General features: G+C 43.6%; 1 protein-coding gene across 1 annotated transcript in view; it reads left to right on the top strand.

Annotated features, from left to right (window-relative positions):
- Positions 1-18115, top strand: part of LOC127578705 (solute carrier family 12 member 5-like) — a 490113-nt gene that overhangs the window by 1101 nt on the left and 470897 nt on the right.

Raw genomic sequence — 18115 nt, forward strand, 5'->3', positions numbered from 1 at the left:
GCAGCATGTGATAGCAAAAATGTCGAAACATCCTAAACACCAAACAATAAAGCCCGATTGTGCACCGTTGTATTGGTCTGTTTGATAGCTAGATGTGTAACGACCGAACACTGAACTAGTTTCTGAAATTCCCCCTCCACCAAAAGAAAGCCACGTACCTCTTACAAGTTGTTCCCTTAAAGGGGTTCCGTTAGCAGTTATCAGATGTAGTAAAAATCCTGCAGCATTTCAACATTTCCACTGTGATGTGATTACATGCAAAATCTTACAAAGTGAGCTACCGATTATGGAATTGCAACGCAGATACTAAACATCTCGATAAGAATTCAGTAGGTTTTGAATGGGCTCCGCTGGAGGATATCACCAAGAGTCCTTTGATTCCCTGCCTTAGGAAATCCCCGATTGCTGCATCATATAACAAGGTGACTGCCTTTATGTAACAAGGCTCTGGGATATAGATTTGTAACACAGGCTGTGTGTGATACTTAATGATAGATCACAGTGTCAATATGAATATTTCCTGGCATGGCGTCTGATGCGGAATGATATGAGCTACCTCTGCATTTTACATTCTGGTCTGCTTTTAATTTGTTTGTCCAAAAAATGAATTGTATTAAAAACTTTTTCAGTAGAGACTTTTTATTTGCAAACTGCATGACGATAAGTTGTGTAATATTTCTGTGGAACTGGGTCATTGATCAGAGTTTCAAATGTGTGGATGGATGTGAATATTCAGTTAAATTTGGTATTGGGTTCAAAATTCTGTCTTCTGAATTCTTAACTTGGGACAAAAAAGGGATATGTCTGATTAGGGGAAGGGTACACTCGATCCGCAAAGATTAAGGTGCATGGAGAGTGTCGGACCAGTTTGCTAGCACAGGCAAATTCATCCTCCTGTAAGGCAACTTGGCACTGGTCACACACCTGTGACTGCATCCAAATTGCTGGGCATGTAAGTGTGTACACACCCTACTGTGACCACAAACACAGACGCACCAGACACAGTGGAGGCAGTCACGTGGTCACCATGCCTGATTACTTCGGGCAATGAACTTCCTCCCGGCTGAATCAAAAGGTGTGGGAACAGGTTGGCTCGTGGCACAGACTGCGGCAGACGACACTTCAAAAGCAAACGCAGAGGAAATCAAAAAGGGGGAGGGGGGAGGGGGAAGAAACTGAGGAGTCCTGTTGAATTGCAGGGAACAAATCAATTTTTGCACTGTCCTGAACTGCTTGTCGTGAAGGAGTCCTCCTTTCACCATCCACACAGAGTGCATGCAATGTTCCCTGTCAATGCTGATTAAATTACAAACTGTCGCAGCACATTTCAGAGAGAGAACCAGGTGCAGGGATGCAGAGACTTGGCACAAAGAACAAACTAAATCTTCACTGAATACTTGACATAAACTTGAATATCCCGGCGATCTTCTGCAGCAGCACACAGACACTTTGCTTAGATGTAAAGTAACTATTTTGCATTTGGCACATTGATGTTTCAGCAACAAGAAACTAGTTTTTATTACCACCTATCTCTCTGCACAACCAGGGCGAAGATCGGGAAACCAGCCCAAAGTAACTATAAATGGGTTTAGTCCCAAAATTGAATTAATATCTCAACCTCGTATTGAATTTTATTGTAACCATCTACAGTTGAAAAAAAAATCTTGTTTTTCATCAACCTTCAGTAGTACATCAACGAAGATGGTTGCCATGTTGCAACGCAGAGTCATAAAGATCACATTTCCCTTAAGTTCCTTTAGATATATACTGTCACTCCACTGGGGTCAGGAATAACAGTTTGGATGTAGGTGAAGATCTAGATTTGTATGGCCCTCAAAAGAGTCCGAAATCCTAAGAGGCTTTTTAAGGAGGCAGTCTTTAATCAGCCATCTCAAAGGGACTAGTATAAGCAATAAGTACTTAGTGACAGTTCCCATTCTCCATCTCATGAGACCCAGATATGACAAAGACGCTGACGTGTTGGATGGACGTGAGTATAGAGGCACCTAGAAGGAGGAAATAGATACCACTGGTGGCATCTGGGCCAAGGGAGAAATCTGGACCATTAAGGCAACTCTACATTACAGCAAGGATTGGATCTGACAGTTCCCATTTATGCAGCTTATTTACATGAACAGGAGGGGTGTATATTCTAACTGAAGAGTAAAAACGCTTTAATTCATAGGAATACAATAAGTGATGTGGATGGCTTTGCAAGAATTCCACGCACTGAATGACTGTCTGATTCCCGTATTCTATACTTTTCTAATCTTACCTCATAACATAACCTCTAACATTCAGATTGTGGCTCTGATCCCCAGTGTCTGAATGGTGACACTGGACACAGTGCTCAGAGTATCCTACCGTTTGCATGTGACCTCCTATGAAATATACTCAACTGCATTGGCTAATTCAACATGGTGACTGTAGTGAACGGACATTCTGACCATTGTGCCCAGTGGGAATCTAAGATCGCTGTTCATTTCCTCCTTATTTATGATTCACAGTATATATGTATTAACTATTTTTCAAAATTTCATTGATTCATCAACTTATTTGTCTAATTCATTCTACTCCTCCCTCGGTACCAACCATGCATCCACATTTAATTTTACCTGCAGTTATGGCCAATTTGCATTGTAAGCAAGACAATGTTGTTAACAAGAAGCAGTCACAGTTCTATTACCAAGTCAAGGGGCATTCCTCTTGGCATTCCACTCCCTCTCCCTGCTATGCCATAACTCCCTTAACTATTTTCTGAGACTCTCTACCTTTTAATCAGTGCTGGATCCATTCCCAAAGTTTCAATTAAATGCAACTACTTTGACCTTGGATATTAGCCTATTTGAAACATCATCAATTATGGTTTGAAGTTTAAGGTTTACCATGATTTAAAGCTTCTGACAGAGCATGTCATCTCTGTAAAGTCATGAAGATTAGTGAGGCCAAATCTATATATTCTGATATTCACGTACCCCATTGCTGGGTGTTGATCCCATTGCACTATCTAGGACTGAGGTGAGACTGATAGATCCGTATCTGTTTATGACTGCTTTTTTTACTATACTGCTCTTATTGGCTGGCAAAGTTAACAAGGTTCTAATCTACTGGTAACCACTCCCACCCCACCCCCACCCCCCATGACTTCTCCCCCAACGCCCATCGATCCTCATGAGGAGTTTCAGTGTTTCACATATTCCAGCACTCTGGAATTCTTACTATATATCCCTGAACATTACTTTCTCCTGGTCTCTTTTCCCAATCATGGACGTCCATCTCTTTCGACCTCCTTGTTGTAGATACATCTGTCCACGACAGTCTTGTTGGAGTAGCCACAACATAGTTCTTGTGGAGACAAAGTCCCATCTTCACACCAAGGATATTCTCCGTCATAATGCACTGCAGTACCACAGTGCAAAATGGCTTCAAAACAGATCTGGCAGATGAAAACTGAGCATTCATGAAGCACTGTAGACCAATAGCAGCAGTAGAAATGTATTCCACCATTATCTTTAACTGCATGACGCAGAATAATCCCCCATTCCATCAAGACAATCAAATCAGAACTTCAGGCATGCTCACCAGAATGTGTAGCGTGCATTAGGCAAAGCTAAACAATGCCACAACCAATGGATCAGATCAAAGCTCTGAAGTTCTGTCATATCTAATCATGAATGATAGTGAACAATTAAACAGTTAGCAGGAGACAGAGGCTCAAAAGACACTTCCATTCTTACCGATGCTGGAAACCACAGTGCAAAAGACATAGTATTTGCGACCATTTCAGCTAGAAGTGCCCAGTGGATGATCTATCTTGTCTTCTTCCTGAGATCCTCAACATCACAAAAGCTTGGTCCTTGTGACATCATTGGATCCAGCAAGTGTTATGGAACAGACAACATTCTGGCTACAGTACCAAAGAGTTATGCTCCAGAATGACCTGTACCTCTAGCCAAGCTGTTCGAGCACAGATACAGTACTGGCATCTAACCAGACATTTCTCCAGGTATGTCTTATCCACACCAAACAGGGCAAGTCCAATCCAGCTAATTACTTCCCAATCAACCTATTCTCAACAAAGTGATAGAAGGTGTCATCGACAGTGCTGTCAAGCACCACCTATTCACCAACACCATCCTCGCTGGTGCTAAATTTGGGTTCCACTGGGACCACTCAGCTCCAGATTTCATCACAGCCTTGGTCCTAAACACTCCAATGCAGCAAGGAAGATAGTTGCACCTGTTGGATCACAATTATCCCTTTGCTACAAAGATTGCCCAGGCCCAGCCATCTTCAGATGCCTCATCAGTGACCCTCCCTCCATCATAAGGTCAGGATTTGGGATGTGTGTAAATGTTGCATAATGTTCAGTCCCATTCACAGCTGAACAGACGAAGTCACCCAAACCTACCTGCACAAAACTGAGACAACATTCAGGCATGCAGTGATAAGTGATAGGTAACATTCATACCACAAAACTACCAGGCAATAACTACCCCCATCCTTGACTTTCAATGGCATAATCATCACTGAATCTTCCATCATCAATGCCCTGAGGTCAACATTGACCAGAAACTCATGTGGAATAGCAAGTTAAATATCACGGTTACCAGAGCAGATCAGGTGCTAGGAGTCCTGCAGTGAGTGGTTCAGCTCAGTTCCACTGTCTAAAGGCACGTGCCAGGGTTGTGATGGGACACTCTCCATTTGTCTGAATGCATGCAGCTCAATATCATTCAGGACTGAGTAGCCCACTTGACCAACACCCTCACCGCCACGATAAGTGTTCACCCTTCCACTACTGTCACAGAGCGTGCCATCGAAAAATGCACTGCAGCTGCTCAACTGGACCTCCAAAACTCCTGACCATTATCTCCAAGAACAGTAAATGCTTGGGTACACCAAGGTTCCCTTCCAAGTCATACAGCAGCATTTATCATCGCTGGGTCTAAATCCTGGAAACTAACCCAACTGCTTTGCTTGTGCTTTCTCCAACTGGACTCCGATGGTTCAAGATGGAAACTCAAAAGCAATTAGGAATGGGAAATAAATAAGTACCTTGTAAAAGATCTTAACAGGTTTTAAGGCATACAACATGAGCTAATACAGATTTTGGATTGGGAAATTATACTGTGTGCAGCCAATTTAGACATGGATTCTGACCCCATGTTGTAAAATGGGAGAAGTTCCTCCTTATCAAATGAGCTGTGTGGGAATCTAGGCCACTGATTAGTGAAGGTAACAGAAGATTAAACTCCCTCTCGGGGAGTCTAAAAGAGGATAGTTACACCAAAACCATGGGGAATTATTTCACTCATAATTGTACTTGGGAGAATGTTTAATGCAGCTACATAATCCAAATGGTTTGGGCAACGATGTAAGTCTCTCCAGTTTCATTGTAGGAAAAAATAAAGTGTTTGTTGCACTGCAGTGAAACGCATTTGACCAAGATTGTCTTTATGGTTAATTGTTACTAAAATTAACCATACCATTCCTCATATATGATTTTTTACCTTATCCTTACATATTCAGCGTGTAGTTAAAGGCAAATCCTTTAAGAAGTGACAATGACTGATACCCAGTGTTTATTTTTTACCATTCTTTGTCTGCAGTGTCTGATATTCCACATGGTTTTATCCTTTGTCCTGCTTAGCAGCTGTTATGAGATGAGAAGTAGGTTAGTTCAGTGAAAACAAAAGCAGAAGATGCCACAAATTTTCCGCAAGTCAGGCAGCGTCTGTGGAGGGAGAAACAGTCAATGTCTCAGGTTGATGAAAGATCATTTTCAGTCTTGTTTCAGATTTCCAGCATCTGCTTTCAGTTCTGTGAAAAGTTTCCTTAGTAAAAAAAATCATTCCTTATGTTTACTGAACTTTGATATTGAAATTTTACCTATGGGATCAGAAAGACATAATTAGTTCAGTGAAAAGCTATTATCAGGTGTAATATTTGGCTCAGTCATGTACTTGATACAGCAGTACAGCAATAATCACTGTGGTGCATTTGACTTCTACCTCCCCCCTCTCTGTCTTCATATCGACAAATGTTTGTGGCTTTTTCAAAGCAGGCACAGCTTGCTGACTGGTTGTTGTGGATTTTCAGCTGATCCAGAGAATGGTGACAACATCTCTTCAGACCAAGAAACAATCAAGATGATGGGAAGTTAAAATTCCTCCAAGTGTAGGCTCCCCCACCTCCTCACTGTATGGCCTCATGCAATCAAAAAAGTTTACCAATGAGTTCAGTCATTCAGGTACTGGTTGAAAAAATAAATTATTCGCCCCTCCACAGGTCAGCCAGTTCCCATTTCTTTCCTCACATCTATTCCCAGATCTTACACTATTCATCCATTCCTCACATTCTTCAGCTGCTCGCGGGAATGTTGGGAGCTGCTTCACTTCATGTGCCAGCCAAGTATTTTGTCTGGGTGGATAAAGAAACACAGATCGAATATAATTAAGTAATATTTTTGAAAATGTATTTGCATGGAACTTTTCATGACCTCAGAAAATCCCAAAGTGCTATGCAGCTAGTAAAATAATTATGTTGGGGTGTCACAGCAATACTGCGGGTAAAGGGGCTATCTCACAGCTCCAATGTCTGGGTTCGATCCTGACCTCGGGTGTATCTGTGTGGAGTTTGCACATTCTTCCTGTAACAGTGTGGGTTTCCCCTGCGTGCTCTGATCTACTCCCACATCATAAAGCACGCTGGGTTTTTTTGGGGGTAATTAGCGACTGTAAATTGTCACGGGTGCAGGTGGGTGGGAAGTGAATCAGGGTGATGTTAATGGGCTTGTGAAAAAGAGACATTGCAGGGAAATAAGTGGGGGAAAGGGACTGAGGAGATTGCTCTAGGGACTAGCATAGACTCAGTGGGCCAAATGGCCTTCTTCTCGGTCGCAAGAAGTTATGAGAAACCATAAAACATTAAAATATGAGCAGGCAGAGCAGCCAATTTGTGCTCAGAAGAATTTCACAAAAAGTAATGAGATAAATTAGCAGATACTCCATTTTATGGGACTGGGGATAAGCGTTGGACGGGACACTTCTGCTCTGGGACCACCAATTACAGCAGATGAGGCCTTGACTTAACATGTCCAAAAGATGGGCTCTGAGTGCGTGCAACATACCCCTAACACGCTATTGGAATTTTGGTCTATTTTTGTGTTCAAATTCTTGATTTAGAACCTAGCTTCACAGCCTTCTACCTCAGATACAAGAACACCGCACTTCAACCACAGCAAGCTGTTTTTGCAGAGAAAGGACACGAGCAGTACTCCTCTGATTGCTTCAAGTGAGGAACTTTATCTTCCTAATTGGTCAAGGTTATCAGCTGAGGATGGAGCAGAGGGAAATAACCAGTGGGGATGCTGTGGATAAAACCGAGATTCATCTTCCAGCTTGTGTGCCAAGGTGGTGCAAGGGGCTGTTTTGATTTCATCCAGTTAAATACACATCTGTGCATATGTAAGACTACAAATCTGATCACGTAGCACACCAACCACTTAGATGCTTGTCAGACAAAGCTCAGATTTACCCAGAGCAAGAGGCACAGGTAGACATTTCTGTATGAAATCACACCAAAGGTAGATCAGGTCCTTCCTTGTATGATCCACATTAGCACCTTTTCCCTGCATCAATCTCACATCTTATGATATAATTATTCATGTAGTACATATGTGAGCATTAAATGGAGCTCAAACGTCCAAACTAGTGCTATCCCGGAACAGTCTCTGTGAAACTCAGCGCACATCATGCCAGTTTGTTGCTACATGCTTCTGACATCAGAAGACCTGGCGGGACAATAACTTACAACATGATTGATGCGCAAATATTAAATAGTTCACACTGAGAGCTTAAAACTGCATAAAGCATCCTTTCCTCCTGGTGCCTGGGCTGATTCTATATTTGTCCATTTTTGTTATCTTTCAAACCTCACAGCAGCTAAAATTTCTTGGGGGGGGGGGGGAAATAATAACAAGAGAGTGCCCAATCAACTTGGAGTCATCTGGCATTTATGCAGTACAGAATATTTTTCACAAATCTCCATTATATTGAAAGTTTGAAATCTGACTTTGTATTAAGCAACAGGATTGAAATTACCAGCCATTTTACGCCCTATTCCTTCCCGTTTTCCCTCTTCTTAGAGGTTCCTTACACCTACCCATCCTCGTTCCATTATCTGTTATTTGTTAGTCGCCATTTTTCTGCATAAAGTTTACATCACTTTTCCTTCTTTATCACCAGTAATCAGACACAAAGTCAGACAGCTAAATGAGTCTGCTGCCAATGCTTCTGCACAACTTCCTCGTATTTAGTAAAGCAGTTTGTAAAATAATTACTGTATGTAAAACCAAATGAAAGAAGTTGGCAGCAACGCTCCGAGACATGGGGACACCTGGTCTACCGCGAGCTGCTCCTTCTCATTTTGCTCTTTTGTCCCTCTGTTTATGATGCAGCAAGAATACTGTTGCAATCTGCTGCTGATTTACTAGAGGTATTTATCTCTCTTCGACTTGTACCTTGTAGCAGGTAGCATTTCCGGTTGGAAGACCCATGTAAACATATTTAAGGAGTTTTGTTTTCACTGAGATTATCAGTTGTCACTCCTTTTCTCCTTAGCAGCGGTCGCAAGCTAACCTCCCAGTGCAGCTCCACCAACCCCCAGCACAAAGATTTCTGGCTTTTGTGTGACTCAATTCATCCAACCCTAAGCGTGCAAACTATACCGACATATCAGGATTCAAGGTGGCCTGAACCAAATGCCTTCACAGTGGATATATGCACTGCCATGTGTTATTTGATGAGCATTGGACTGTAATATATTGTAAACCATTATATAATGGTCAAGTAACATCTCCACTGACTCACCATGAGTAATATTTCAAAAGGGACACTAACAAAATACTAATGTTTTAATTTGTTCTGGGTGCTACGATTGAGAATGCTCCTTCAGTCCATGTACTTTTCCATTTGGAAACACTGATTGTCAGAAATCTGTGGGGAATTGGTTCCCTAACGTTAAATGGAAAATCGGTGAGTATCTTTAATGTAAAAAAGATTTGGTGCAAATTTGCCATTAATCAAAGCATAGTTGATTTATGCCAAGGAATTGAATCAAAGGCATTATGCTAAGTGAACGTTTGTTTGCCCCTTCCTTCTGTCCTACCTGCGAGGACAAGCTTATCAATTCCCGAGGAAGAGGTTTTCTACTAAAAGTTAGGCAGGATAAGATTGTGGCCATCTCATGATATGTTTGGCCTTGAGTCTGTCAGAACAAGTAGATAAATTCTCCAGAGAAGATAGTTCGAAATGTCACCACTGAAGGAAAGTGAATTACTACAGGATTGCAGTGTATAAACTGAAATATATTGAAATCAGTTTTGCCTTTGTACGACCATTTCAGTGGGAGAGATATAAACCAGACTCATCAAACAAATACATACTCTAAATGGTGTTTTTAAGTCAGAATACTTGAAATCCAGTTGGTGTTTTGCATTAAGTTAATTTAAATTCCCCATGTCTTGGATAAATTGATTGGTATCACTTTTGAACTCATGTTAATATCAGATACTTTTTCCAAAAAGTCTTCTGTATTCTGAATACAGACGAATGAGAGTTGATTAAAATGGAATATCCCACTGAGTCGTGCCAGAATGATAACCAGTGCTGGAAAAGATCAAAAGAATCAATCAGATATGTTGTTTTAAATTTGGAGATCTCAATTTAATGATGGTGACTATCATTGAAAAGGAGAAGAAATCATATTCTATATTGAGATACCTGGAGAGAGCAAAGAGGAGGGAATTCTGCATGCCTACTGTTGAAATAAACTGCGGCACAAATGCAGAGAAAATGATCTTGTTGTTCAATGAATATTACTCCTGAAAGACACAGCAACATTTGTAGGTGCAAGACTTGCTGAAAATTGGGTTTTGAGGATATGAAAACATAGCACATAAAAAATTAGGAGTAGTTGTAGGTGATAAGTTTCTTTGAACCTGCTCTGCCATTCAATAAGATCATGGTTAATCTAATCTTGGCCTCAACTCAACCTTCAATTTCACTGCAGTTTGAAAATCTACTTTAGCCTTCAACATACTTAATGAATCAGCCGTCACAGCTGTCTGGGCAGAGAATTCTAAAGATTTCACATTCCTGATGAAAGAAATTCCGAAAACCTTGTCATTATGTTCCCTTAATCTCAACTCCTTTGCCACAGGAAACATCACAACATCTATCCTGCCAAGCTCCCTCAGAATTAGACAAGCTTAAATAAGGTCACTTCCCATTCTTCTAAATACCATGGAACATATGCTTAAACTGTTAAATCTTCCTTCATAATCCCTTCATCCCACAAATCAGTCTAATGAACCCTCTGCCACCTCGGGTAAGGAGGCCAAAACTCTATGCAGCACTCCAAATGTGATCTCACCAAATGTCTCTGCAGTTGTAGCAAGACTTCATGATTTTTTGTGCATCATTCCCCTTGCAATAAAGGTTAATTTTCATTTTCCTTCTTAGTTATTCTCTGAACCTATATTCCAAATTTATGTACAAGGACTCCCAGAACTGTGTGAACAGGAGCATTTATTCATATCACACTATTTAAATAACATTCTACTTTTCCATTTATTCTACAAATGAATGGTCTCATTCTTCTCCACGTTATATTTTATTTACAACGTGGTAACAGGCCCTTCCGGCCCAACGAGTCTGCGCTGCCCATTTTAAACCCATATTAACCTACCCGTACGTCTTTGGAATGTGGGAGGAAACCGGAGCACCCGGAGGAAACCCACGCAGACACGGGAGAACGTACAAACTCCTTACAGACAGCGACGGGAATCGAACCCCGATCGCTGGCGCTGTAATAGCGTCGCGCTAACCGCTACGCTACCATGCCTTTTTCTTCTTATTTTTGCCCAATCACTTAACCTGTCAAATCTTCTTCTTCTAATGCAGTCCCTCAGGATCTGTGGGTTCGGGGTGATTGCTGAGGCCAGTGTGAGTCCCCCAGTGGTGCATGTGGCTGTGTAGTTTGGTCTTTTGGGCTGGATCTCTGTGTGATCCCAATGGACAGGTTTGAGGTTTTCAGTACCTTGACCAATGCTCTTCCCTATGTTGAAAGGTCATGGTCAGGGATTCCTAAGGTATTCTTCGTATTGGAATTGGTTTATTATTGTCATTTGTACCGAGGTACAGTGAAAAACTTGTCTTGCCTACCATTTGTACAGATCAATTCATTACACAGTGAAGATACATTGGGTTAGTACAGAGTGCATTGAGGTAGTACAGGTAAAAACAATAACAGAATACAGAGTAAAGTGTCACAGCTACAGGGACGTGCGTTGCAGGTAGACAATAAGGTGAAAGGTCACAACAAGGTAGATTGTGAGATCAAGAGCCCATCTCAATGTATAAGGGAACTGTTCAATAGTCTTATCACAGTGGGGTAGAAGCTGTCCAAAAGCCTGGTGGTACGTGCCCTCAGGCTCCTGCATCTTCTACCTGATGGGAGAGGAGAGAAGAGAGAATGACCCTGGTGGGTGGGGTCTTTGATTATGCTGGTTGCTTCACCAAGGCAGCTAGAGGTATAAACAGAGTCCATGGAGGGGAGGCTGGTTTCCGTGACACGCTGGGCCATGTCCACAACTCTCTGCAGTGAGACATGCCAAATTTCTTTAGCCTCCTGAGGAAGTAGAGGCGCTGGTGAGCTTTCTTGGCCATGGCGTCTACGTGGTTGGATCAGGACAGGCTATTGGTGATGTTCACTCCTAGGAACTTGAAGCTCTCAACCCCCTTGACCTCAGCACCATTGATGTAGACAGGTGCATGTACACCGCCCCCTTTCCTGAAGTCAATGACCAGCTCTTTTGTTTTGCTGACATTGAGGGGAAGGGTCAGTGAGGATATTGCACTTTTTCAAGGAGGTTTTGAGAACATCCTTGAATCTTTTCCTCTGCCCCCAATCCCCCCCCCCCCCAGTAATTACTACCCATGACCTAATGTTGAATAGAGTGTCCTTTTCAGGAATCTGGCGTTGGGCATGTGAACGATATAACCTGCCCAGCAGAGTCAGCTAAGTATAATTCCGGTGTCATTGCTGGAAATGTTATCCTGAGAGAGGACGCTGACTGAAAATCAGAAAACTGCAGATGCTGGAAATCCAAAATGAAAACAGAAAATGGCGGCTGCTCTCAGCGGGTCAGGTGGCTGCTGTGGAAAGGGCAACCAAATTGACGTTTCAGGTCGAAGAACCTGCATCGGAACTGAGAAGGAGAGAAGACAGCCCAGTATCAAACTTCGGGGGGGCGGGGGGTGAGGGAGGGACGGCCAAGACAAAAGGAATGTCTGTGAGAGCGTGAGGTGAAGGTTGCCCTGGAATAAGCTGTAGAAAATGTCGCCCAGCGAGTGGGCTAATGGGCTGTTTGGAGTGGGGATACAGTCCGTTGTCCATAACAAGGAAAGGACAGCAGTGGGGGAGTGAGAAGAGGGACAAAGGAGTCCAGAGCTAAAGGGCATGTCCATCATATCCATTACTGGAGAGAATAAAACTGAACCAATGTCACAGGTCAGTTCTGAGACAGACCGAGAAAGTGAGGAAACTGAATTTGCTGGATTCAATATTGAGTCAGGCAGAAGTGAGTGGACAGAAGTTGAGGTGCTGATCCTCCGGTTTATATCGGGTCTCATTACAACTGGGCGGGGGACCACAGACAGGTAAGTGAAGGGGGAGCTGAGGTGGAGAGTTAAAGTGGAAGGCAGCGAGAGGTTCAAGGTCACCCAACCTGTGTTTGGGTTCTCCCATTTGAGAGACCACGTTGTAAACACCAAATGCAGTACACTGGATTGGACGAAGCGCCAATGGATTGCTGCTTCACTTGGGAAGACTGTGCTGGCTGCCTGGGTGGTAGACAGGGAAGCGGTGAAAGGAAAGGTATTGTGTGGGAAAGTGCGATAGAGAGGGCACTGGTTGGCGGAGATGGAACAGTGGGCCAGCCCATTTGAAGTGTTCAAAGGGGAGGGAAAGACGTACTCAATGGTGGAATCTCACTGACGGTGGTAGAAACTGTGAGGGATGATCCATGGAACGTGGAGGGTGTGGGGTAGAAAGTGACCCCAGACCCTCCACGGTCCTTGCTCTGTGCAAGAGAAGGGGTAGAAGCAGATGTGTGGGAAATGTGTGGGATGAGGTGTGGTCCAAAGCTCTGCTAACTATAGTGGAGGGGAAGTAACAGTTCGGAAAGAAGGAAGACATCAAAGAGGCACCTGAATGGAAAGTCTCAGCGTCAGAGCAAATGGCAGGGAGATGGGGGAGCTGGGAGGATGGAATGGAATCCTTATAGGAGGCAGTGTTGGACGAAGAGCAGTCAGGATAACTGTGGCATGTAACAGATGCTCGTGGCTATCCCATCCCCTTGTTGCTATGGCTGAGGGAAAGGGAAAGGAAGAGGACAGTGGACCACGTGAAGAGGGCGTCGGACCGTGCGCAGAGGGCGTCGGACCGTGTGCGGAGTCTGTCGGACCGTGCGCGGAGGCTGTCGGACCGTGCGCGGAGGCTGTCGGACCGTGCGAAGAGGGCGTCGGACCGTGTGCAGAAGTTGTCGGACCGTGTGCAGAGGCTGTCGGACCGTGTGCAGGTGGTGTTGGACCGTGTGCAGAGGGTGTTGGACCGTGTGCAGATGGCGGCGGACCGTGTGCAGATGGCGGTGGACCGTGTGCAGAGGTTGTCGGACCGTGTGCAGAGGGTGTTGGACCGTGTACAGAGGGTGGTGGACCGTGTGCAGAGGGTGTCGGACCGTGTGCAGAGGGTGTTGGACCGTGTGCAGATGGTGTTGGACTGTGTGCAGAGGGTGTTGGACCGTGTGCAGACGGTGGTGGACCGTGTGCAGAGGCTGTTGGACCGTGCGCAGACGGTGTTGGACCGTGTGCAGAGGCTGTTGGACCGTGTGCAGACAGTGTTGGACCGTGTGCAGAGGCTGTTGGACCGTGTGCAGATGAGAGCAGGATTAAAATTGGCGCCAAATCTGATGAAATTTTAGCGTTCAGCAGAGTTCAGGAAGCAGCACCAATGCAGTTGTCGATATGCTGGGAAAGGATTTGAAGGTTCTACATATCCCACTGAAAGGCAGGCATGGCTGGTTTGTTTATCTTTCCAGTAGGTTTGGAGAACTTTGCAGAGACAGCAGCAGCAGTATTTTCTCCACTACCTTGAAGCGTAGGTTGACCAAGTTTCAGAAGCATATCGGAGAGGAGGGATCACTGCTATGCTGTAGCCCATGAGTTTTCTCCTGGGTTTGAGAAAATGATCTTTAAACTGCCTTTTCTTAAGGCAGTCAAAGGTGATAGAGGTGTATTGAAGCTAATGGTGGATTCCATGTCAATGTCTGGCATCTCATCTCCCACGGACTTGTTATTGGAGTGGATCTAATCACAGGTCACCACAGTCTTCATGGCCCAGCTGCAGTACAAAGATGGCTCTTGTGTTTGCACACATTCAGAGGTCAAGCTGCAAGTCATAAATTCCTTCACTGAAGCAAGAACAAAACAAAGGCACTCTACAAGCTTAGCCCACTGTACAGCACCGTCCTCCGACACGAAAGATCCACAGCAAAGTCCTGGAAAATCAGGACCACTTCCCATGTCTCGGGAACTAACTTGTCAATACACCTTGTATCCTGTTTGCTCCCGACTTCTTGCTTTCCCAGCTATCTATATATTATCAGCAGGCTTGGATATAATGTACTCAGCCCCTTCATCCAAGTCATTAATACAAATTATAAATGGTGGGGTTCCCAGCATGTCGTACCTGACTAGTTACAACTTGGATTGTAAGTGATTCATTGGTCCAACTCTCTGTTAACCAACTCAGCCTGCCCTCAATACCATGAGCCCTTATGTTGCAGATTAAAGTTTTATTGGGCAGCTTATTTGCCCCAATAAAATAAAGGGGTCAAACAAGGTGCTCAGTGAAAGGTTACTCTGCAACGTAATGGAGCAGAACAGCGCAGCGGGACAACCAGTAGAGCTGCTACCTGACAGCTCCAGAACATGGGTTCACTTCTGACCTCCAGTGCTGTCTGCGTGGGCTTTGCAGCTTCACTGTGTGCCTGTGTCGCTTTCCTTCAGATATTCTGTTTCCTCCTACATATACCAAAACAAAACTGCGCAGGTTGGTAGGTTGCACACTTGGTCACTGTAAATTGCCAACAAGTGAGTACTAGAATCTGAGGGTAGTTGATATAGGAAGAACAAAATGGTTCGGGGGCAGGATTAGTGCAAAAATTAGGTGCCTGATGGTCAGTACAGATTCAGTGGGCCAAAGGGTCTCTTTCTGTACTGTATCTTACTGTGACTTAGCAAATGCCTTTTGGAAATCCAAGTTCACTGCAGACACTTTTACTACCTCAGTAGTTACATTCTCAAACTTCCCCAATATATTTGTCAAACATAACTAAGGACAGGAGACTGCAGATGCTGGGAATCTGGAGCAACACATGAAAAGCTGGAGGAGCTCAGCGGGTCAGGCAGCACCTGTGGAGGGAAATGGACGGTCAACGTTTCAGGTCCTGATGAAGGGTCTCAATGCAGAACATCGATTGTCCATTCCCCTCGACAGATGTTGCCTGATCTGCTGAGTTCCTTCAGCTTTTTGTTCAAGGGCGGCTCAACATGATGGGCCGAAGGGCCTGTATTGTGCCATATTGTTCTATGGTTCTTCTATGGTTTTGTGTGTTGCTACAACTAAAAATAAGTTTATTTGGTTGATCTTATTCTGATATTTTAAGTATCTTGTTACTACTTCCTCATGAATGGATCCTACCAGTTTCCTGATGACAATAGTTAGGTTAGCTGGCCAACGTTCCCTAATTTCTCCCTCCCTACTTTCCTCAATAGAAGGGCCACATTTGCAGTTTCCAATCCAGTGGAACCTGCAACAATTGCTCTGCAGCAATTTCCTTCGGAACTTTACAATGGAAGTCACCAATCTCACGGTGTCCCATTAGTTTATTTAGAATTTTTTTTCTTGTGGTAATAATTAGTTTAACCTCCCCATTGCAATTAACCTCCTCATTTCCAGCTGTTATTGGGGTACTAGCGGCATTTTCAGTTGTGAAGGCAGATATAAAATATTTGTTAGCCATCTGTGCCTTTACTATTTCTTCATTATTGAGCCTCTGGTAACATTTCCTGAATGCACCAGCCCACCCCTGAATTGTGTGCATCAGACTTGGAATTGGGAAGTCAGAGAAGATCTGGAGTCCAATGCACATGCGACCCCCCTGTTCCGCCACTGGACGCAGCACTGAATCTAGGGGTGGACCTGAAGAATCAGGTGCATTTTGCAGCTGGCCCCTTAGCATTTGGCATATGCAGTGAGACCTCATTCAGTCGAACATCGTCCGCAACTTGACTATCAAAATAAGTGCAGGTTAATAGTTCAGTGATTTCCATTTATCTTAATGATTGGTATTAATTAAAATGTAAATTTAAAAAAAAATTTTTTAAATTTTATTTACAGCGTGGTAACAGGCCTTTCCGGCCCAACTAGTCCGCGCCGTCCATTTTAGACCCAAATTAACCTAACCCGTACGTCTTTGCAACGTGGGAGGAAACCGGAGCACCCGGAGGAAACCCACACAGACACGGGAGAACGTACAAACTCCTTACAACGGGAATCGAACCCCAATATGCTGACTCTGTAATAGCATCGCGCTAACCGCTACGCTACCGTGCCGACTTGTTAGTTCTTTATTTTTCATTTTGTTAACAAAGTGTATTAATTATTTAAATTTATTTGATTTTTTTTAAAATGTCTTTGACATTCTTCCTACCAAATTGAATAACCTCATATTTTCCCGCACTATCGTCCATCCGTTATCTACTCACTAAATCTGTTCGAATCTATTCACAATCTTGCCCCTTTATTGGAGATTTCTGTGTTCAAGCTCCATCCCAGACACTTAAGTATAGAAGTGCAGACTGATGCCCAAATTCAGTCCTGAGGGAAAGTGGGACTGTCATGGGTATCTTTTTCCTGAGGCAATGTTAAACAGAGACACTAATATGTACGTAAAAGGTCCCTTGGCTCTATTCAAAGAACCTGAGTTATCCCAAGTGTCCTTTTCACTATTTATCCTTTCCTCAACATCCTTGGAGCAAAGGATACTGAGACGTGATCTTATAGAGGTACATAAAATCATGAGGGGCATAGATAGGGTAAATACGCAGTCTTTTTCGCACGGTTGGGGAATCAAGAACTGGGGGCATAGGTTTAAGGGTGAGAGGGGAAAGATTTAATAGGAACTTGAAGGACAACATTTTAACACAGAGGGTGGTATGAATGTGGAACGAGCTGCCAGAGGAAGTGGGTGAGGCAGGTACAATAACAACTTTTAAAAGACAGTTGGACAGGTACATGGATGGGAAAGGTTTAGAAGGGTGTGGGCCAAATGCTGGCAAATGGGACTCACTTGGATGGGTCATCTTGGTTGACATGGACCAGTTGGGCCAAAGGGCCTGTTTCCATGCTGTATGACTCTATGAACTCTATCACAAAAACAGATTATTTGTTATCATTGCAACGGCTCATCATGCACAAGTTGGCTGGTGTATTTTTGGTATTTCCATGATGCATTTAGATAGTGCCAATGGAGAGAAGTGATTCCCACTGATGGATGATTCAAGGATGAGGAGAACACAGGTTTGGAATCATGGCCAGAGAGTGGTGATGACCTGGCACTTGCTACCTGTAGGGGAGGCAGAAACTGTCAATCAGGGTTTTCAAAAGGGAAGAGGAGAGTCAACTGAGAAAAAGTAATCTTCAGGACCATGGAAAAAAAAGCAGAAAAATGAGACTGATTGGATCGCTTTACTGAGTTCTCGTGTGGACTCAATGGGTTGAATGTCTCCTCTGATTCAATGATCCTAACAGTGGCTACATTTCCAAAGTACTTCAGTTGTTAAACTTTGAAACATCTTAAAGGTTGTGAACAGCACTGCAAAAATGCAAATCTTTCTTTTCCATTCAAAAAATACATACTGTTAGGGGAGATCTGCACAGCAAGTTTTCTCTGGAGCATTGGAGGCTGAGGGGCGAACTCATAGAA

The sequence above is a fragment of the Pristis pectinata genome, chromosome 16, assembly GCF_009764475.1.
Source record: "Pristis pectinata isolate sPriPec2 chromosome 16, sPriPec2.1.pri, whole genome shotgun sequence".
NCBI lineage: Eukaryota > Metazoa > Chordata > Chondrichthyes > Rhinopristiformes > Pristidae > Pristis > Pristis pectinata.